Below are 23,110 nucleotides of genomic sequence, written 5' to 3' on the forward strand. Positions count from 1 at the left end.
TGGACCCATGAAGGACAACTCCTCATCCTCTGCCCCATGGCAGCCCTTCCGATATTGGGACAGTGACCAGGTTCTCGTAGTCACTTAAAAACAGGACATCGCTCCAGTGTGAACTCAAATCCTTTAAAATACTTTGAAGTAGGCTGGGCACAGTGGCTCATGCCTATAATCCCAACACTTTGGGAGGCCAAGGCACACGGATCACCTGAGGTCAGGAGTTCGAGACCAGCCTGGCCAATGCAGTGAAACTTCATCTCTAGTAAAAATACAAAAATTATCCCAGCTACTTGGGAGGCTGAGGCAGGGGAATCGCTTGAACCCGGGAGGCAGAGGTTGCAGTGAGCTGAGATCGTGCTACTGCACTCCAGCCTTGTGACAGAGCAAGACTAAGTCTCAAAAAAGAAAAAGAAAAAAAAAATTAGCTGGGCATGGGGGCACATGCCTGTAATCTCAGCTACTCAGGAGGCTGAGGCAGGAGAATTGCTGGAACCCGGGAAGCAGAGGTTGCAGTGAGCTGAGATCACGCCACCGCACTCCAGCCTGGGCAGTAGAGCAAGACTCCGTCTCAAAAAAACAAAACAAAACAAAAAAAATTTTGAAGTACTCCTAGCATACTTCAAAGGAGGACACAGCCCTCATAGGTTTGTGGGTGTTCTGAACTCTCACAGAGAGCCACTGGGCAAGCAGGTTCTCTCTCCAGGTCAGGAACCCAGACTGGAAACAGTGCTAACAATAATGAATGTTTACTTCACAATTAATAATGGTTTACTGGTCAATCCACATCACACCCCTGGGATATAGGTCAGGGTTTCCAGGCCTATAAATGGTCAAGGAAATGAAGCAGAAGACAAGGGTTTAAGTGTATTTTGCATACGTGCTGGGGCCTGAGTGGAGGACAGAACCACTGAGCTGAGGGCTCAGGAAATCAAGAGCCTATATCCAGGCTGATCCATTGGGAATCACCACTGGCCTCTCTCCTAGGCTGAGAGAATCACTGTAGGTCCAATGTCACTATAACCAGATCTGTGAAATGCTGCACATTCTAAGATAAGGAGTAAAGGGAAAAAAGAAAACAGAAGATAGACATTGAAGGCTTACTGTGTGCCAAGCTCTGCATTAAGCTCTGTGCACTAACGTATGTCAAAAATGTTTCCAAATACAGCACCTTAAACATAACAGACCCAAAGCTATGCATACAGGTTTAATACTATTTGAAATAAAGGGTGTATTACCTGGAGGCTCAAATATCTTATTGTTACACATAGCTTTTATTGTAGTGGGATTTGCTCCAAATCCTCCTAGAACCAATACACTTGGGCAAAAAAAGAGTCTACCAAATAAAATAAGTGCACATATTTGATTTCATCAATTTCATTGTATCGTAAATGCACAAGACATTTTTAGTGATTCCCTCTGAAAATCAGAATCCTTTCAAAATCATTTTATAATTTGAAGAAATCCCTTCTTTATATTAGATCTTTAAGAGTAAGGCTTCCTGCAAGCAATGATTCTTAACCTGTTGGGAGATTTCGAGTCCTTTGAGAATCTGGTGACAGCCCCATGGGCTGTCCCCAGAAGAACACGTAGATTCACATAAGCACAAAAAAACTGCTTATACAATTTCAGGGTCTGTGAACTCAAGGTTAAGAACCTCTAATCTCTCACATACACTGCTGATGAGAATACAAATTTTTACAAAGGTCCAGAAGGGAAATTTGGCAATAGCTATCAAAATTACAAATGCTAGATCGGAGGGCATTTGTTCATCAATAGGGGACTGGTTAAATACATTTTAGTTAAATAAATTTTAGAATGTCTATACATAGAATACAATGTATCTTTGTTTTAAAAAAAGAATGTGAGGCCGGGCCGTGGTGGCTCACGCCTGTAATCCCAGCACTTCAGGAAGCTGAGGGCAGATCACCTGAGGTCGGGAGTTCGAGACCAGTCTGACCAACATGGAGAAACCCCATCTCTGCTCAAAAAAAAAACACAAAATTAGCCAGGTGTGATGGCGCATGCCTGTAATCCCAGCTACTCAGGAGGCTGACGCAGGAGGATCTCTTGAACCCAGGAGGTGGAGGTTGCAGTGAGCTGAGATCACACCATTGCACTCCAGCCTGGGCAACAAGAGAGAAACACTGTCTCAAAAAAAAAAAAGAATATGAAAGTTATTAATGTACTGATATAATCTCTAACATATATGATATGATAAATGAAAAAAGAGAGATATAGGACAGTGTAAACAGTATACCATTTGTTGTTGTTGTTGTTTTGACACAGTGAAACTCAGTCTCTAAAAAAATAAAATAAAGTCAAGCAAGTCCTAAACCTCACTTTCCTCATTTATTCAGTTATTCAACAAATGGAGTGTCTCTTATGTGCTAGACATTGTTCTGGCCACTAAAGATACTGCAGTTAAAAAAAAAAAGAGACAAAAATCTCTGCCCTTGCTTGAGGGATGGATATCCCAATGACTCTGATTTGATCATTATACACTGTATGCTTGCATCAAAATATCACACGTACCCCGTAACTACGTACAACTATTATGTATCCATAATGATTTAAAACTCAAAAAAAAATCTCCACATTCATGGAGCTGACATTTTGTTGTGGGGAGAGAGACAACAAATTAAGAAAACTATGTAGTATGTTCAATGGTGGCAAGTGCTGGGAAGAAACTAAAGTTGGGAAGAAACATGAGGACTCCTGGCCGGGGGGAGTTGTAAACTAAATGGGGCTTCAGGGCAGGCCTTTCTGGGAAAGTGACATTGGACCTGAAAGAGAGGCAGCTCCAAACCCCGTGGATAGGGTGGTGGGGAAAGCAGTCCAGGCAGAGGGAAGAATCAGGGCCAAGACTCTGGGGCCCTGAGTGGGCTTGGCTTTCCTGAGGAAGAGCAAGGAGGCTGGAGCCCAGGAAGCTAATGAGGAAGGCTGAGGGAAGGACAGCCAGTGAGAGAAGACATGGGCCCCTGTGGAGCCTTTATAGCCACTCTAAGGGCTTTGATTTCCACTCTGAGTCAGATGGGAAGCCGTTGAAAGGTTTTGAACTTGCATTTTAACAGGAGCACTTTAGCTACCGTGATGAGAACAGACTTGAAGGGGGTGAGGGTGGAAGGTTACTGCAATCATCCAGGTGAAAGGGGATGGTGGTTTGAAGCAGGGAAGTAACAGTGGAGGAGTGAGAAGTACTCTGATTCTGGATATGCTTTATGAAGGTGCAGCAACAGGATTTGCTGACCAGATTGGATGTAGGGTGTGACAGAAAGAAATGAGTCAAAGATGACTCCAAGGTTTTGGGCCTCAGCAACCTGAAGGCTGGAGTTGCCACTACCTGGGATGAGGAAAACTGAAGGGGAGGAAGTTTCTTGGGGGCAGAGGAACGAGAAGGAAATATTAGGAGTCAAGTTTTAGACGTTTTAAACTTGAGATGCCTTTTTTCTTTCTTTTTTTTTCTTTTTGACGGAGTTTCGCTCTTGTTGCCCAGGCTGGAGTGCAATGGCGTGATCTCAGATCTCCGCAAATTGCGCCCACGGGTTCAAGCGATTCTCCTGCCTCAGCCTCCCAAGTAGCTGGGATTACAGGCATACACCACCATGCCTGGCTAATTTTTTGTATTTTAGTAGAGATGGGGTTTCTCCATGTTGGTCAGGCTGGTCTCAAACTCCCGACCTCAGGTGATCTGCCCGCCTCGGCCTCCCAAAGTGCTGGGATTACAGGCGTTGAGCCACCGCCCCTGGCCTGAGATGCCTATTAAACATCCAAACAGAGATGTTGAGTGGACAGTTGGATGTTTGGTCAGGAATTCAGGAGCATGGTTGGACTGTAATAATATTCATCTGTAAAACTGGGATAATATAATAACACCTACATAATAATACTTATTATTGGGAGGATTAAACAAGACAATCCATGTAAAACTTTCAATGTACACAGGGCCTAGCACACAATATGCCCCCAATACATTTCAGCTATTATTCTTATTGAAATATAAATACTGTCAGTATTTTTTTTTTTTTTTTTTTTTTTTTTTGAGACGGAGTCTCGCTCTGTCGCCCAGGCTGGAGTGCAGTGGCCGCATCTCAGCTCACTGCAAGCTCCGCCTCCCCGGGTTCACGCCATTCTCCTGCCTCAGCCTCCCGAGTAGCTGGGACTACAGGCGCCCGCCAGGTTGCCTGGCTAGTTTTTTGTATTTTTAGTAGAGACGGGGTTTCACCATGTTAGCCAGGATGGTCTTGATCTCCTGACCTCGTGATCCGCCCATCTCGGCCTCCCAAAGTGCTGGGATTACAGGCTTGAGCCACCGCGCCCGGCCTACTGTCAGTATTTTTATCATTACTATGAAGTTATGAATATGGTTGCTTTTAAGATTAATAAGTTGTTTCTGTGTCAATTCCCAGGAATGATTTGCAAAAGAAAACTAAGTCTTGCCAGGCACAGTGGCAAGTGCCTATAGTTCCAGCTACTTGAGAGGCTGAGATAGGAGGATCACTTGAACCCAGGAGTCCAAGTCCAACCTGGGCAACATAGTGAGACCAACTACCCTCTCCCCATCTCAGGAAGGAAGAAATATAGTGGAAGAAAAGAAGGGAGGGAGGGAGGAAGGAAGGAAGGAAGGGAGGGAGGCAGGGAGAGAGGGAGGGAAAAAAAGAAAAAAGAAAGTAAGAACAAAAGCCCCGTCCCGTGCCCCCCCCCTAAGTCGCCTCCCTCCCTGCCCTCCCTCCCTCCCTCCCATCGAATCACTCCCGCCCTCCTCCCTCCTCCCTCCTCCCCCACCCCCCCCTCCGCCCCCGAGCCCCTCCCCTCCCCTAAGAAATGACAAGGTAAAAGCGAAGAAATAGAAGAAATAAAGAGGCAGAGATTTGCCTTTGGAATTGGTTTCTAGGCCCCAGAGTTTAAAACTCTGAAGAGTTGGGCATGCATCCTAGTCCTTTTAAGTTATGCCATGTTTCTTCAATAATCAGTATGTTACTTCATCAACCCAGAATTTATGTCAAGCTTTGAAAAGGGTTTGACATGGAGGATGAGGCAGTTTATCAGGAGAAATTGAATACCAGCAAGGACCCTGTGGGGAAGACATTCCTAGCCTGTTCATGTAGCCTTGGTGACACAGGGTTTAAACGGAATGAAGCATGAGAACTGACTACCCCATCTCGCCTTCAATAGCTGTAGATGTTATCTCTGGCCACAAGTTTATCTGGCTCCTTTTAAAATTGATTCACAAAAGCCACGACCCATGTCTTCCTGAAATAGCAAGCTTCTCAGAGGAACTTCCCTTGAAGAAGCACACCCTTGCTATTGTCTATTAACTTCTTCAGTGTTCTTTAGCTGTTTTATGTTGGGGAAGTAGAAACGAGAGCTGGTATGGTTTTATTACACATTTCTATATCTTTGAAGCAGCGAGCTTCTAACATCAAAACCTAAACAATGAGGTTTCTCATTATTTTCACTTCTCTTCGAATTTTGACTATAAATCCCTGACTCTGTAATTCTCCTTAATATCTATGACAGGCTTGATGCTCAATAACTACCTATTAAGAATCCTCCTAATCTCCATTTATATGCAAAGGAAAGAGATGTTGAAGCGGTTCAAACAGTCCAAAAATGCTTGTGTAACAAATAGATGACGAAGGTCACATATAATCACAGATCTTGTTTGATGAATTTAGCAATGGTAACACTAGCACATGGATACAGATGGATATACCAGTGAGAGAGAGAAGGAACAGTAACACGAAGGAGGGGCTTTTCCCCCAATCCTTGTTTTTTTTCCATCTTTAAATGAGGCCACGTAAACTGAACTGACTGCTGCTAATGAGGAGGTCATTGCTCAATTAAACCTCATGAAACACCACTTTCATTCCTTTCCCCTGATTTTTTTGTTTCTAATGATTTTTTTTCTTTTTTTTTTTAGATGGAGTCTCATTTTGTCACCCAGGCTGGAGTGCAATGGTACAATCCTGGCTCCCTGCAACCTCCGCCTCCCAGGTTCAAGTGATTCTCCTGCCTCAGCCTCCCGAGCAGCTGGGATTACCGCACGTGCCACCACGCTTGGCTAATTTTTGTATTTGTAATAGAGACGGGATTTCACCATGTTGGCCAGGCTGGTCTCGAACTCCTGACCTCAAGTGATCCACCTGCCTCGGCCTCCCAAAGTGCTGGGATTATAGGCATCAGCCACTGTGCCCAGCCATGTTTCTAATGATTTCTATATTCACGGTTACTATGCTTCAAGCAGTGGCTTCATGTGAAAAAAAAACAAAACCCTTCTTCTTTCTCCCAGGAGTCAAGCACTAACCCGTCAGGGTCTCATAGCCCAGAAGGACATGTGAGGGGCCAAGGGCTCCCTTACATCTATGGTTCTGTGCGGACACCCCTACTCTCTCTGGCTGTGTGTCCCAGAACTCTGGGTGGAGGAGAGCTAAACAATCCAAGAACTGATCATTCTGAACTGAGCCAGTCAAGCTGATTTGTGGCAAGAATTTAATAAATTCCTATCCTGTATCTGTTTTTCTGTTTTAAAGGGAATCATTTTTGTTTTCTATTAATTTTAAAGTAAATTTTAGTTTTATATTTCCAACCAAGCTAAGAAGGAAAAGGAAAGAGTTTTATGCATATTCAGCATCGTGGTGACAGAAGAAAATGCTATTTAGCAAGCGGTGCTTTATACACCAACCTCCCTTTGGCTTTAAAATTTGAACTCAGGGCCACCAGAAATATACAGGTGTCTTTTTTTCCATGGGCAGTGTGGCCATAAAGTTTGTCATCCAACCCAGAATACTGCTAAGAGTGAAACAAAGCAATATAAAGAATGCCACCAGGCCGGGCGCGGTGGCTCAAGCCTGTAATCCCAGCACTTTGGGAGGCCGAGACGGGCGGATCACGAGGACAGGAGTTTGAGACCATCCTGGCTAACACGGTGAAACCCCGTCTCTACTAAAAAAAAACAATACAAAAAACTAGCCGGGCGAGGTGGCGGGCGCCTGTAGTCCCAGCTACTCGGGAGGCTGAGGCAGGAGAATGGCGTAAACCCGGGAGGCGGAGCTTGCAGTGAGCTGAGATCCGGCCACTGCACTCCAGTCTGGGCGACAGAGCGAGACTCCGTCTCAACAAAAAAAAAAAAAAAAAAAAAAATACAAAAAAAACTAGCCAGGCGAGGTGGCGGGCGCCTGTAGTCCCAGCTACTCCAGAGCCTGAGGCAGGAGAATGGTGTAAACCCGGGAGGCGGAGCTTGCAGTGAGCTGAGATGCGGCCACTGCACTCCAGCCTGGGAGATAGAGCCAGACTCCGTCTCAAAAAAAAAAAAAAAAAAAAAAAAAAAAAGAATGCCACCAGTACAACAAGCAAATCAGACATCACTTTCATCACCAAATAAGTCCCTAGTCTACAACAATTTTTTCATTGCTCAAGAGGCTTGATCCAATAGACGGTTCCATGGCTAGCACACAGAATAAATGCCCTCTTCCACTGGGATAAATATGCCCTACTGTTTTAAGAATACAACAGCAGGTTTCTTTCCTTCTCCCTTCTCTTATCCAACCATCTCTACTGCCATTTTAATTACAGAGTCCTGTCGCAGATTCTGTCTAACCAGACCTGCCATAACCTTAGCCCCTACATCCTTGCTCCAAAAAGTTCATCCAGGGGTCTAAAGATTATACAACCCATCTCCTGAATTCAGTTAGTGGGCAGTGAGCTGAATATTTAAAATTCCATAAGGCTGAGTGTAGCGGTTCATGCCTGCAATCCCAGCTATGTGGGAGGCTGAGGTGGAAGGATCATTTGAGCCCAGGAGTTCAAGACCAGCCTGGGCAACAAAGTGAGACCCTGCTTCTACATAAAATTTAACAACTAGCTAGGCATGCACCTGTAGTCCCAGCTAATCAGGAGGCTGAGGTGGGAGGATCCCTTCAGCCCAAGAATTTGAGGTTGTGGTGAGCTATGATCATGCCACTGCACTTCAGCCTGGGTGACAGAGTAAGACCTTGTCTCAGTAAGTAAGTAAGTAAGTAAATAAATAAATAAATGAAATTCCACCAGAGTGACAATATGATTTAGAATTAGTCTTATCTGCTGTATAAACCAGGACAGATGTCTAAGGCAATTTCCAAAGTCCTATCAGATAGGTGGCCTTTCTCGCCATTAGCAGGGGGCTCCTCTAAGGCACAGAATATGCACAATCTAATTCTATATTCACGATGGTTAGTGCCCAGAGCGGGGGCTGGTGTAGAGTGAGTTCTCAGTATGTGCTATGGAATGACCAGGCTGCTTTCTCATCTCCACATCTCCATCAGCTCTGGGTTCTTGAGTGCCCATGTTTTTCCTCCCCCTTTCAATGCAGTGAAGGAGAGTCCTGCCATGATGTCAGCTGGCTGGGGTGGGCTTTGTTGCCAGCCCTTAGGGACTGGCTAGCATTCTGCTTCTCCCAAGGATTGTGCTGAGCCAAAGAGAGCCTCTCACAGACTCCAGGTACCAGGTTTGGGCACAGGCTGAGTCTGCTGCGTTCCATTCAGTTCAGGAACATCCAAAAAAGTCCATTACCTTCCCAGCCCCAGGCTGGGTACTGGAAGCACAGCCTGAAAGTCATATACAACATTGAAAGGTTATATATGCACTGAAGCACAGTGACTAACAGCAACAACTCCACAGTGGGTTTGTATTCCAGCTCCACAATGTACTATCTGATTATCCCTGGGTGAATATTTAACCTCTCTATGCCTGACTTTCCATTTGTAAAGTAGAAATAATAGAGCCTGCCTCAGAGGGTTGATGTGAGAATTACATTCAATGATTTAGAACCATGCTTGGCACAGCAGAGATGCTCAATAATGCTAACTATTACTATTTTGGGGTTTTGGCTCCTCTTCCTGCGGCCCTAATGCTTGGCCCACTTCCCTTCATTCTCCCTGGTTCTGGCTGGTTCCCCCATTTTTCAGGAGGGTCTTTTCTTTGCTCCTGGCCCACTTCAGTGCTGAGGACCAAGGACACACATCTTCACGCTAACATTTGGCTGGTGCCTTGTCCATCAGGATTTAAATCTGAAACCTTTATGAGGTTAAGCAATTATCTACCATCCCTGAACACAAGTGAATCGTTACGTAACTATTTTTCTAAGAAGGAAAGAAAACTTGGTCCACACAGAAGGAGGACCAGATTTGGAAGGAGTTGCTCTGAGCCAGAAGCCCTGTTTCTAAGCATACCTTGTGACTACATATTTCCAGTTCTTTCAGGGACAAAAGTGGGCGTTTCCACCCACCTCTCAGAAATTCTGATACCAGTGAACAAAAAGAATCTTCTTAGGATTTTTAACAATCAGGCTGTTATTTCTTCTTTACCCACCCTAAGTTCTCTACCAGGTACTAGATCATCTTAACTAGTAATGATTGGTTATATTTATTCGATTAGGCAAATGGACACTTTTCTTTGTGCTTCCCAAGAAATCTTTAATATAATCAAGAAATCTTTAATATAATCACCAAAGCCACTACTACCTAGTCAAGAAAGGTAAACTTTGAAATAAACTGGATTTTTTTTCACTTAGATTAGGAAAATTCTGAGTTTTTATAATTTTATAGTTCATAGCCTCAAACTCCAAATAATTTTAATTCACACACTTAACAGTTGCATTCAAAAACACTGCATTGCTGCCATGCTTGCCCTAGCCAAGTTCCAGGTGGTACTCTTTGCATCATCTCCAACACTTAAATTATAGATAATTTCAGTGAAAAGCAAATAATAAAAACTATTAGGCCAGTTGCAGTGGCTCACTCCTGTAACCCCAGCACTTTGGGAGGCCGAGGTGGGCAGATCACCTGAGTTCAGGAGTTCAAGACCAACCTGGCCAAAATGGAGAAACCCCGTCTCTACTAAAAATACAAAAAATTAGCCAGGCGTGGTGGCACGCACCTGTAAGCCCAGCTACATGGAAGGCTGAGGAAGGAGAATCATTTGAACCCAGGAGGCAGAGGTTGCAGTGAGCTGAGATCACGCCATTGTACCCCTGCCTGGACGACAACAGCAAAACTCTGTCTCAAAAACAAAACAAAAGAAAAAACCTATTAGCCAATAAACATAAAAACCTCCCGAAATATGATCATTCTATTAAGTATAAATCACCACTGCTCTGCCACCCACCTCCCCTACTCCAGTCCTTAGGAATGTTTCCTTCTGATGGATCTGGGTTAAATCCTTAAGACACAACAGTTGAACTATTGTGTCCCAGAAGTCTGTACTTCCAGGATGACTTAAACACATCTCTGACCTAGCTCGTTTTTTTTTTGGTTTTGTTTGTTTTTTTGCTAACGATGTCTGCTGACCTGAACCAATGGTCAGTTGCCGTATGCTCCTAACACACACTTACCTCCTTCCTTCCACCAGTGTCCACAGTCTTCACACTGATCACCAAATCCCAGCATCAATCCTGGAAGAGACTGTAGAGACTGGCCAATCCAAGCCCTCATTTTACAGATATGGACTCCGGAGCAACTAAGAGATAGACACTTGGCCACGGTCACACAGCTCATTAATGCAAGAGCTGGGACTAGAATTGCTTAACTGGAGATTCATCTCCCTGTGGTGTCATTCTTCTTCCAACTGGTTCTTTTGCCCTCTGCCCTAGTTGGCTTTCCTGCACTCACACACAGTCCACACCCTCCTGGGATTTGGCAGCAGCCTGTGAGGCTCACCTGGAGTGAACTAACCCAGCTCAGCTGGCCTGGGACTCTACCTGCAGAGGAACAAGGATCACGTGGCTCTCCCGGAAACATAAACATTGTGTGGGGATGCACAGGATGTTCAAGTATATCCATCACCACAGGTCTGCCAAGTCTGCCATGCTGGGAAGCAAACAGAGCTTACAAGTCATTTCTAATATCTGAGACTGTTAAGTTCTTTCTTCCTATAATTTCAGGTTACCCTGCAATAAGAGCTTTGGTAGTGCCCCCTAAAATAAACTTATTTACAATAAACATTTACTTAGGAGATAACCAAACAGCTGTCATTTGCTAGGCACTGTGTTAGCATCAGAGATAAAAAAATGAGAAGATGTGATTCCCACCCTTATTTTGGTGGAAGAGAAAGACGCATAGACAATGGTAAGATGTTAAGCTAAGTGTTTTGACGCTTGGACAAGAGTAGGCACAGGTCTCACAGACATGCAGAAGCAGCAGATGAGCCAGCACAGGAGGGCTAGTAGAATTTTTTTCATGACCTTTTTATTTAGAATAATTTAAGATTTATAGCAAAGTTGCAAAGATAATGCAGAGAATTCCATATACTTCTCACCCTGGTCTTCCCAGTATTAACATCCTATATTACAGTGGTACCATTGTTACAACTAAGGAACCAGCACTGGCATGTAACCATTAACTAAACTAGTAAAGGCTTTTTGGAAAAGGTGATATCTAAGGTGATTTCTTTCTTTTATTTATTTGTTTATTTATTTATTTATTTATTTATTTATTTATTTATTTATTTATTTTTGAGACGGAGTTTCGCTCTTGTTACCCAGACTGGAGGGCAGTGGCCTCAATCTTGGCTCACTGCAACTTCCGCCTCCAGGGTTCAAGCAATTCTCCTGCCTCAGCCTCCCAGTAGCTGGAAATACAGGCTTCTGCTATGACTCCCGGCTATTTTTTTCTATTTCTACTAGGAGCAGGGTTTCACCATGTTGGCCAGGCTGGTCTCGAACTCCTAACCTCAGGTGATCCACCCGCCTTGGCCTCCTAAAGTGCTGAGATCACAGGCGTGAGCCACCACACCTGGCCAGGAAAAGGAATTTTAATTAGAAAGAATTCATGTACAAAGACCTATCTTCCTTAGCAACATCATCCCTTTTTACTCTCTTCTTCAACCTGTTGCCTCTTCTTCACTCTTCCTCTTTTCTTCTCTTTTCCCGCTCAATCTCCCACCTCTATTTCCACATACTGATCTGCTGGATGTTCCCTGAACTCACCAAACTCTTTGCTTTGGGTCTTTGCACTATAAAATGTATATTTAGAAAGATCACTCAGGTTGCAGGGTAGAAAATGCACTAGCGAGGATAAGACAGAATAAAGAAGACCAATTAATGGGTGGCCTGAGCAAAAGTGGTAGTAGTGGGAACAGAAAGAATATGATGACTTTTAGAGATATTAAGGAGATAGAATCAACGAAACTTAGTGGTTAATTCAAGGTAGGGCCTATGGGTGGGGCAAGAGTCAAGTTGACTCCCAGATTTCTGGCTTTAACAACCAGAGGGAATAGATGGTAGTGCCAGTCATTGGGCTAGACAGCACAAGAGTTAAGATTGATTAGAAGAGTGCTATGGTTTGAATATGTCACCAAAAATTCTTGTGTTGAAAATTTAATCCCCAATGCAACAGTATTAGGAGGTGGAATCTAATGGGAGATTTAGGTCATGAGGGCTCCACTCTCTCGAATGGATTAATGCTCTTATGAAAGGGCTTTCAGGAGTGGGTATTCTCTTCCCCTCCCACCTTTTGCCATGTGAGCATACAGCAAGAAGGCCCTCACAGGACCAGATGCCACCACCTTGATCCTGGACTTCCCAGTCTCTATAACTGAAAGAAAATAAACTTCTGCTCTTCATAAATTACCTAGTCTCAGATATTCTGTAACAGCAGCCCCAAATGCATTAAGACAGATGGGAAGAGGATTGGTTCTGCCTTGAACAGGTGAAGTGTGTACCCACGGGACATCCGAGAAGACAGTGAAGTTAGGAGGTTGGTTGGATATACAACTCTGTGTTTCTGGAGAGAAGTGAGCTGGAGATATATGTGGTAAATCATTAGCCTAAATACGGCATTTGAGGCCAGGCGAGATTACGCATGAGTACAGAAGAGAAGGGGATCCAGGAGAGGTCCTTAAAGAATGTTGCCATTGGCCGGGCGCAGTGGCTCAAGCCTGTAATCCCAGCACTTTGGGAGGCCGAGACGGGCGGATCACGAGGTCAGGAGATCGAGACCATCCTGGCGAACACGGTGAAACCCCGTCTCTACTAAAAATACAAAAACTAGCCGGGCGAGGTGGCGGGCGCCTGTAGTCCCAGCTACTCGGGAGGCTGAGGCAGGAGAATGGCGTAAACCCGGGAGGCGGAGCTTGCAGTGAGCTGAGATCCGGCCACTGCACTCCAGTCCGGGTGACAGAGCGAGACTCCGCCTCAAAAAAAAAAAAAAAAAAAAAAAAAAAAAAAAGAATGTTGCCATTTAAGTGTGACCCAAGGAAGAGTGTGGAAGGAGGCTATGGAGCATCTACAGAGGTGAAAAGAAAGCTAGAAGAATGTGGTATCCCTGACGCTAAGAGGGGAGGCCTTTCCTGAAAAGGCCACGTGGCCAATAGTGTTAAATGCTGCAGAGGGTTTGAGGCCCACAAGAATCTCCTGGATTTGGCAATAAGGACTTCTCTCAAAGGAGGAGTTTCAGAGAGCAGATGGGGCCAGAAGCCCAACCTGTCCTTAGGCTGCAGAATAAATAGGAGGTGGCTGGGCATAGTGGCTCACGTCTATAATCCCAGCACTTTGGGAGGCCGAGGCGGGCGGATTACTTGAGGTCAGGAGTTTGAGACCAGCCTGGTCAACATGACAAAACCCCGTCTCTACTAAGAAAAAAAAAAAAAAATTAGCCAGGCATGGTGGCATGCACCTGTAGTCCTAGCTACTCAGGAGACTGAAGCAAGAGAATCACCTGAACCCAGGAAGTGGAGGCTGCAGTGAGCTGAGATCGTGCTACTGCACTCCAGCCTAGACAACAGAGAGAGTCTCCATCTCAATGAAAAGAAAAGAATAAATAGGAGGTGAGGAAAAGAGGACTGTGGGTGCTCCGCAACTTTTTAAAGAAGATTTACTGTGAATCAGAGGCCAGAGATAATTGAAATGGGACTGACAAATGATAGTAGATACTGGGAGTTTTTTGGTTTGGGTTTGGGTTTGGTTTGGGTTTGCTTTGTCACTCAGGCTGGCATGTGGTGGCATACATGGCTCACTGCAGCCTGTATCTCCCAGGCTCACATGATCCTCCCACCGCAGCCTCTGGAATACCTGGAACCACAGGTGTGTGCCACCACCATGACCAACTTATCTTTTTTTTTTTTTGAGTAGAGATGGCATCTCACTTTGTTGCTCAGGCTGGTCTCAAACTCCTGAGCTCAAGTGATCCTCCCGCCTCAGCCTCCCAAAGTGCTGGGATTACGGGCATGAGCCACCATGCCCGGCCTTTTAGATACTGTTGTGGTAAATAAATAAATAAATAAATAAAATAAAATAAAAATAAAAAACACCTTCTCCATTTAGAGTATGCTTAATTCATAATCTTTCTATTGAAAAATTATGTCTTGGCCGGGCGCGGTGGCTCAAGCCTGTAATCCCAGCACTTTGGGAGGTCGAGACTGGCGGATCACAAGGTCAGGAGATCGAGACCATCCTGGCTAACACAGTGAAACCCCGTCTCTACTAAAAATACAAAAAAAACTAGCCGAGCGAGGTGGCGGGCTCCTGTAGTCCCAGCTACTCGGAAGGCTGAGGCAGGAGAATGGCGTAAACCCGGGAGGCGGAGCTTGCAGTGAGCTGAGATCCAGCCACTGCACTCCAGTCCGGGCGACAGAGCAAGACTCCGCCTCAAAAAAAAAAAAAAAAAAAAAAAAAAGAAAGAAAAAAAGAAAAATTATGTCTTGCTGTTAGTACTAGCTACCATTTATAAAGTGTCCACCATAAGCCAGGTACGTTATGTACATTGTTTTATTTCACTCTTTAAACAACACTTTGAAGTAGCTACTATACCCTTCTGTTACAGTTGAAGAAACTAAAGCCCAGAAAAGTTAAGCATATGGCACAAGGTCTCAAAACAACCTCATAGAGGAGCTGGAACTTAAACCTAACCTTCACTCCAAAGCCCATGCTTCTTCTACTGCAACTGCATTACCTCTCCTAAATACTTCCTACAGCTGGCCTTCATTTCACAGTGCAAAACACAAGCACTAAGCAGTGGCTAGGAATTTCACCCACCACTGTGAGAGACCTGACCGAAGAGATGGACAACCCAGACACACACTTCTTGTTCAAGGACAATCTCTGAGTAAGGAATAAACAGTCTCTGGCTTTGAATCCCAGAGCTCCTTGCGGGGGACCCAATATGTCCCTTTGGGGTGTGTGTGTGTGTGTGTGTGTGTGTGTGGGCTTGCGCATGTACATGAGAGGAGGTAGGGCCAGAGAGCTCAGAGTAAATCAATCATTGTTAACTAGAAAAGTGGAGGTGTGAGTATGGGAAAATTGCAAAATTTTATGAGAATTTTGCAAAAATTGTTTTTCACCTGGAGAAAACAAGTGTCAAGGAAGACCCAAGCTGCCATGAGGAAGAATGATAAGCCTTGCATTTGAAACTCTAGAGGACATAACTGGGGCCAGTGGGGATGTGCTATGGAAAGGCAGGTTTGACTCTAACAAGAAGAGTTGCCCATCTAATAAGAAGAGTTGCCCATCTAAGGGTGGACAGAACTGCGCCACAAAGTGGTGTTTCCTGTGACTAGAGATAGTCAAATCGAAGCAGGGGTGTGGAAGTTAGGGGCCAAGCATTAAAGAAGGCTTGGATGGCATTTTAGACTATTCTGGATCTGAGGTTTTGAGAGGCCCTCTGAAGAAAATGGTTAAGACAAGGTTTCACATATGAAGGCCTGGCCTTTATTCTCCCCAAATGAATTCTAAATATTATGTAATGGGAAGATTGGCAAGTTCCTTTATTCGCAATCCATACAAACAATGTATAGCCATTTAACTTTGATAAGAAAGAAAAAATGTCTTCCTACATTTAGGAAGCTCTGTATCTTTTCTAAGATGAGATGAGTGGTTATCTATTGGTATTTTTAGCCAGCAGATAACCTTGTCATCCTGATAATGTCAGGGACAGAGAGTGCACAATGGATACTGGTAGCCTTACCCTTGTTTCTTGTGGAGATTAGAAATAAGGAGTTCATTTCCTACTTTCTCAAAGGGCTCTTGACAGGGGGTTACAGCAAGCCTAACAGAATAAGAGGAAGATCTATAATCACTGTATCAATAAAAGATTCTTTTCTTCTGTCTCTTTCTTTCACTTGATAAATATTGAGTACCCACTATATTACAGGCACTGCATTTTTATGAAAAGGCAAGGAACTATACCCAGCTGTATAAGCACATTTTCATAACATATGCACGTATCTTTTGTGTAATAGGGATGGGATGGAAATGATGGCAAAATCAGCTCTAACTTCTGCAGGAAGATGGCTATAAATTAGTATGTGCTCTAAATGATGTCAATGCAAACTAAGGCCTCAGTACATTTTACTTTTCCTGCTGCAAAATAACTTCTAGCACAAGAAAGCAAACCTCTTCTAAAAACAAAATCTCCCATTGCCTTGTTTGTAGTTCTAAAGGCCTGGAGACCTGACATCTACACCCTTGGTCCAGAAAAAATAGGGTCACTAGGAAACACTGAGAACTCTTAATTTAAGGTAGTAATTCTAATGATCAGGGAAATATTTAAGTTTGCACAAAATTAGTGCTACAAGGATGTTCACTGAAGTATTATTTATAGAGAAAATATGGAAGCAACTGAATACCCAAAGGAAGAGATTTAGTAAATAAATTATGGTAAATCCATATACTGGAATGCCATATAGCCATCATTAATAATGTTTAGAGGAAGATTTAAAGATATAGGAAGATAGTCAATATCACTTAATGAAAAATGCAAGTAAAAATAGCATATACTAAATGTTCTATTTTTGTAAAAATACACAGATACAAATGGGTATGGATATATATATATGTATTATATATATGTGTATATATATATGCCTGCACACACACACACACACACACACAAGAAAGAGCAAGAGCTATACATGTATATGATAGAAGAAAGGCCAAAAGAATTACCACCAATGTGAGTGGTTGTAGTATCATGGGGAATTACTTTTTTTCTTTAATTCTGTATTGTCTAAATTTTATTATAGTAAACGCACTTTTTTGTAAAAAAAAAAGCAAGTTATTTGAAGTTTGATAAGGGTTTTATATAATTATATTGCTATAAATAAATACAAGCAAATACATTTTAAAGTTCATTCTATAACTCTGCCTATGACAGACTAAAATTATTTAATTGATTTTTATTTAGTCAAACAAAAACAACCTGTTCTAAAAGAGTGAGAAATAAGTAACTATATAAAAATAATATGTAAGGTCGGGTATAGAGGCTCACGCCTATAATCCCAGCACTTTGGGAGGCCAAGGTAGGTGGATCACTTGAGGTCAGGTGTTCGAGACCAGCCTGGCCAACATGGTGAAACCCCATCTCTCCTAAAAATACAAAAATTAGCAAGGCGTGGTGGTGCACACTTGTAATCCCAGCTACTCAGGAGGCTAAGGCAGGATAATTGCTTGAACGCAGAAGGCAGAGGTTGCAGTGAGCCAAGATTATGCCACTGCACTCCAACCTGGGCAACAGAACAAGACTCTGTCTCAAAATAATAATAATAATACTAGTAGGATTTGGGGGAAATTTCTTTTGGGGACAATTTCCTTTCAATCTAATACACAAAGCCACCAATTTTAAAATTCTAAACACTAGTAGATATGAAATACATTCATTCACTCATTCACTTGGGGGTAGTTACTGAGTTTCTACCATGTAAATATCTCTATTTATCCTTGGTTGCTTGGAGGATGACAGAATGAGCGATGACATGTTCCTTGTACTTGAGGTGCTTACAGTCTAGATGGCAAGAGGTCAAATATTCATGTATTATCCAGACAACAAAGCCCTAAAGGTTAGAACTGAGAACGGGGTGTCATAGAAAGCAAATGCCAGTGAGGTGAAGGTTATCAATATTCTACCTCTCCTTTAAGGTTCAAAGGGCCCCTCTTCCTGAAGAGGCATCTGTCTCTTAGTGAGCAGTAATTTCTAGAAGTAAGTTATCCTCTCTACTAGGTGAGGACTCTGGTTAGCATCTATCACAAAACAACCCTTACTGAGAGCCCAAGGGTCCTTTCTTTGTCCTGACCCTTATTTCATTCATCTTGGGTCCAGAGTGAACTTTAAAGTCAAGTTTATTTTAGGAATTTCAGGCCATGTTCACCTCCTGAAGGAATGAGGAAGGAGAGGTGTGGGGCTGGATAATAACACAGTCCAGATTAACAACTGGTGATGGGTGAGGTAATGTGGAAAGAAGGGCTGCCTTTAGTCTGTTGATGAGTAACAGCCACCTCTTATCCTGTCCCTCCCAAGCCGGGGTTTAACAACACTCCATTCTTTTCATCGTTACCTCTGAGGGGAGGATTGTCAATGAGAATATTCACAGTTAAAGTATCAAAACCAACAAGGTGCAAGGGGAAAGGTGCTAAACTGGGAGCCCAGAGACCTATCCTAGTCCAAGCCAGTTCTAACTAGCATCCCTTTGGATCTCAGTTTCCCCATCTGCCAAATGAAGGGGTTGAATTGTTCAATACTCAAAGCCTATATAGCTCCCTATAAATTAGGAATCACAAGCTTCCTGTGATTTTATGTTGGATTTATTCCGCAATCATGAGTCATCAGTCAATCTCTGACTTTGCAAATACAAATTCCTCACCAATGATGGAAATTAAAGCACTTAATTCTCTTATGAGTAGGTTGCACACTCTGAATGGTGCGTACTGTACTGTCTGGGAAGTTGAGGCAAAGGAAATGGCTCTTTAATCCCTCCTGGGATCTAAATGGAAAACAAGACAGGCTGTGACATCAGCTCCCATTTCTTCTGTGATCAGACTAAATAATACAAATATCAATATTAAATTATGCGTGCATACTTTTTATTTTTGCCTTCCACGGCAAATCACAGTGAATCCTTTGCTCTTAGCTTTTAGTTCAAGGTTATGTAGGAAGAACAGGAAAAATGAACACAGAATTACAGCATTTTTAGAGCTGCGGGCAACTTTAAAGATTAGTTCCAACCTCTCATCATCCCATCATTGAGGAAAAATGCGGGGTCCAAGACGTGAAATAGCTCCATCCAATGTTGACTTTCTGAAGCATATTTTCTCAGTTTGCCTCACCTAAACCCACTGTCATTGGACAATACCACCACCTACATGCCAAATAAATAAGCACTTTTTTAAAAAGCCAAAAAAGAGAAGTGAATCTCTTTTCATGAGTTTCCTTCATTACAACTAGATGAACCATGTAAGTGGAAAACTGAATTCACCAGGAGGAATGTATCTGAGACAGGAATGGGTCATCCTCTTAGACTGTATCCAACACCAATTCTTCACTCCAAGATCTAGCTACTCCATATCTCTATCCCCTACCTACTTCTGTCTCTACAGGTACGCAAGCACCAGACCTAAGAAAATTGTTATGAAAATAATATTGCCCTTTAACAGGCTAGCCATTTGCTACCATATCACCTACCAGGTGTAAAGGTGCTGCTTTAGCTGGGCATGGTGGCGGTTGCCTGTACCCTAGCTACTTGGGAGGCTGAGGCAAGAGGATCCCTCGAGCCCAGGAGTTTGAGATTAGCCTGGGCAACATAGCGAGACCCTGTCTCAAAAAATTAATTTAAGAAAGTACTGCTTTAATTTAGGAAATAAAATTCAAATGCTTAAAATCTGTTCTTTTCACCAAGAAGCATGATTTCTGCTAATTTATCCCATCTTTCATTTCCTGTGAAAGTTACTCAAAAGCATCTCTGCAGAGAAAATAAATTAATTGATAGTTTCATATGTAAGCTATTTTTCTAAACTTGGTCAGCATTGGGGTTGAAGTTACTGGAACCACGTAACAAGATCTCATCCCTTCCCAATCACTTTGCCTCACTATTCGGATGGATGAGATATGCCTTATTGTTGCATCCATCCTATTGTGGAACACACACTCTTATTTTCTGAGAGATGAAGTTTTGCTCTGCCACCCAGGTTGGAGTGCAGTGCTGTGATCATAGCGCACGGCAGCCTCACACTCCTGGGCTCAAGCAGACCTCTTCCTGCCTTAGCTTCCTCAGTAGTTGGGACTACAGGCACGTGTCACTACACCTGGTTATTTTTTTCTATTTTGTTAGAAATAGAAATATTTCTGACCACATTCGATGACATTTTCTTTTTTTTTTTTTTTTTTTTGAGACGGAGTCTTGCTCTGTCGCCCAGGCTGGAGTGCAGTGGCCGGATCTCAGCTCACTGCAAGCTCCGCCTCCTGGGTTTACGCCATTCTCCTGCCTCAGCCTCCTGAGTAGCTGGGACTACAGGCGCCCGCCACCTCGCCCGGCTAATTTTTTTTTTTTTTTTTTTTTTTTTTAGTAGAGACGGGGTTTCACCATGTTAGCCAGGATGGTCTCGATCTCCTGACCTCGTGATCCGCCCGTCTCGGCCTCCCAAAGTGCTGGGATTACAGGCTTGAGCCACCGCGCCCGGCCTCGATGACATTTTCATAGTCAGGCGCTCCATACCAGAAAGTTCTAGATGACAATAAAATTCAAGATGCATAGGTTGTTCTAAAAAATGCATAGACTGTTAGAACTGGAAGAAACTTTCAAAAGCGTCTCAAAACATGCCTTCCCTTTCCAACTAAAGAAATGGAAGAACTGGGTGCAGTGGCTCATGCTTCCGTCAGGAGACTGAGGCAAGAGGATTGCTTGAGCTCAGGAGTTTGAGACCAGCCTGGACAACAGAGCAAGACCTTATTTCTAACAAAATAGAAAAAAATAACCAGGTGTAGTGGCACGTGCCTATAGTCCCAACCACTCAGGAAGCTAAGGCAGGAGGAGGACTGCTTGAGCCCAGGAGTGTGAGGCTGCTGTGAGCTATGATCACACCACTGCACTCCAACCTGGGTGGCAGAGCAAAACTTCATCTCTTAAAAAATAAAAAAGAAAATTAGCCAGGCCTGGTGGCACATGCCTGTAGTCCCAGCTACTCGGGAGACTGAGGCAGGAGAATCATTTGAACCTGGGAGGCAGAGGTTGTAGTGAGCCAAGATCGCGCCACTGCACTCCAGCCTGGGCGACAGAGCAAGAATCAGTCTAAAATAAATAAATAAATAAATAAATAAATAAATAAATAAGAAGAAAGAAATGGAGTTGCAGTGAAATCAGATACTCATCCCTCATCACACCACTAGTTGGCAGCAGTGCCAGATCTAGTGTCCACGTCTCCAGTGTTCATGTTCCTTCCACAGTCCTTGCTGCTTTCAGCATCACTGTAGGCTTTCTAAACACTCACGAAGGGTTGGCTGGAGGCTATTCCTTGGGAGTTAGCCACTCCCATTCCAGAGCTGCCTCTGCTATTCCATTGCATGAATTACAGATGCAAAAGGTTGCTAAAGCTGGAATAAGCAGATGAGTTCCCTTTCTTGCCCCAGTGTCTTACATTCTGTCAACCAGAAAGGTGACCGCGCTTATAGCTATTAGTTGCTCTCATAGTAAATTATTGTCCTGATTTATCCAAAGTCCATTGCTGCTATGCAATATGCAATCAAGAAGGAACATTCTGGTTTTGAATTATGTGAGCAATTCAGTCATCTGGCTTGTGTGTAAGAAGTAGATATGGCTAGTGAGCTTGTGTAACTTGGGGCAGCGGCCTACTCACTCGGTTTGGATGCTTCTGTGACAGGAAATCTGGTTGCATCAAACTCCTAACTCCAGCGATGTCCATTCATGTGGGCACTGTTAAAGACTAACAGATGAGCAGTAGGGTGCAGGGGGAAGATAATTCAACTTGACATGATAATTTTCTGCATTAGAACCCTGTCCTGTGCATCACCAGCAGAATGACTTCAGACTTTAGTGCGCTTTAGACTTCAACTGCGATGTTCCAGATCAAGGGGCTCACACCAAAGCTGGACTTGGTTTCTGAGCCTCCTTCTACTCATCTGTAAAATGTTGATCAGATTTGAACTTGCTTTATACATATTGTGTTACCTGGCTAACAGTATTTTAAAGACCTCTGTGCTTCAATAATCTGTCAAAAGGCCAGGTGCGGTGGCTCATGCCTGTAATCACGGCACTTTTGGAGGCAGAGGTGGGCAGATCACCTGAGGTCAGGAGTTTAAGACCAGCCTGGCCAACATGGTGAAACCCCGTCTCTACAAAAACTACAAAATTTAGCCAGGCATGGTGGTGCGCACCTGTAATCCCAGCTACTCAGGAGGCTGAGGCAGGAGAATCACTTGAACCTGGGAAGCAGAGGTTGCAGTGAGCTGAAGTCGCGCCACTGCACTCCGGCCTGGGTGGCAGAGCAGGACTCTGTATCAAAAAAAAAAAAAAGTTTCATCTTTGTCTCTTTGTTTTAACTTACGTAAAATTTCAAACATAGTCAAGAAAGACTAGAATAATTAACTAATATGAAGTCACCAGTTTTTAATATTTTGCTGACATCATTTATCTCTCTCAATACTTTTTTCCCCTCTGAGGTATTTTTAAGCATGTTTGGGGGCGGGGCGCGGTAGCTCACGCCTGTAATCCCAGCACTTTGGGAGGCGGGGGCGGGAGGATCGCTTGGATCCTGGAACCCAGGAGTTCCAGATCAGTCTCAACAACAACAATTAGCAATAAAAAATAAATAAAAATCAAAGCACATTTGAGCAAGTTGTTTTAAAGATCTCTGTGCTTCAATTTTCTAATCTAGGAAATGACGATTATAATATCGAATTCACAGGCGACAATTATATTGAATATTCAATAAATGTTAGTTATCACTGTTTACAGTGGTACCTTATGTGCACAGCCCCCTCCAGGGCGTAAAAGCACTTTGCCGCGCAGCGCTCCAGGCTCAAGACAGATGTTATTGTTGTTGCTATTATTATTATTATTATTTTGAGACGGAGTCTCGCTATGTCGCCCAGGCTGGAGTGCAGTGGCGCGATCTCGGCTCACTGCAACCTCCGCCTCCTGGGTTCAAGCGATTTTCCTGCCTCAGCCTCCCGAGTAGCTGGGATTATAGGCACGCGCCACTGAGTCGGGCCGATTTTTGTGTAAGACAGATGTTACTAAAGACAGCGTGGAGAAACCCAAGTCTGCGTTGCTGAGATTGCGGCCGCCCGCCTCAGACCGCACTTCAGATCCGCTGGGTCAGGACGTGGAATGTCCCTTGTAAGCATCCATCGTCCAGTGT

General features: G+C 43.6%; 1 protein-coding gene across 1 annotated transcript in view; it reads right to left on the bottom strand.

Annotated features, from left to right (window-relative positions):
- Positions 1-10,474, bottom strand: part of FRMPD1 (FERM and PDZ domain containing 1) — a 144,446-nt gene extending 133,972 nt beyond the window's left edge. The window contains exon 1 of the mRNA XM_030919919.1: positions 10,364-10,474. The gene's annotated coding sequence lies outside the window, so the exon portion shown is untranslated. The remainder of the gene's footprint in view (positions 1-10,363) is intronic.
- Positions 10,475-23,110: the final 12,636 nt, after the last annotated feature.

The sequence above is a fragment of the Rhinopithecus roxellana genome, chromosome 16 (genome assembly GCF_007565055.1).
Source record: "Rhinopithecus roxellana isolate Shanxi Qingling chromosome 16, ASM756505v1, whole genome shotgun sequence".
NCBI classification, from domain to species: domain Eukaryota; kingdom Metazoa; phylum Chordata; class Mammalia; order Primates; family Cercopithecidae; genus Rhinopithecus; species Rhinopithecus roxellana.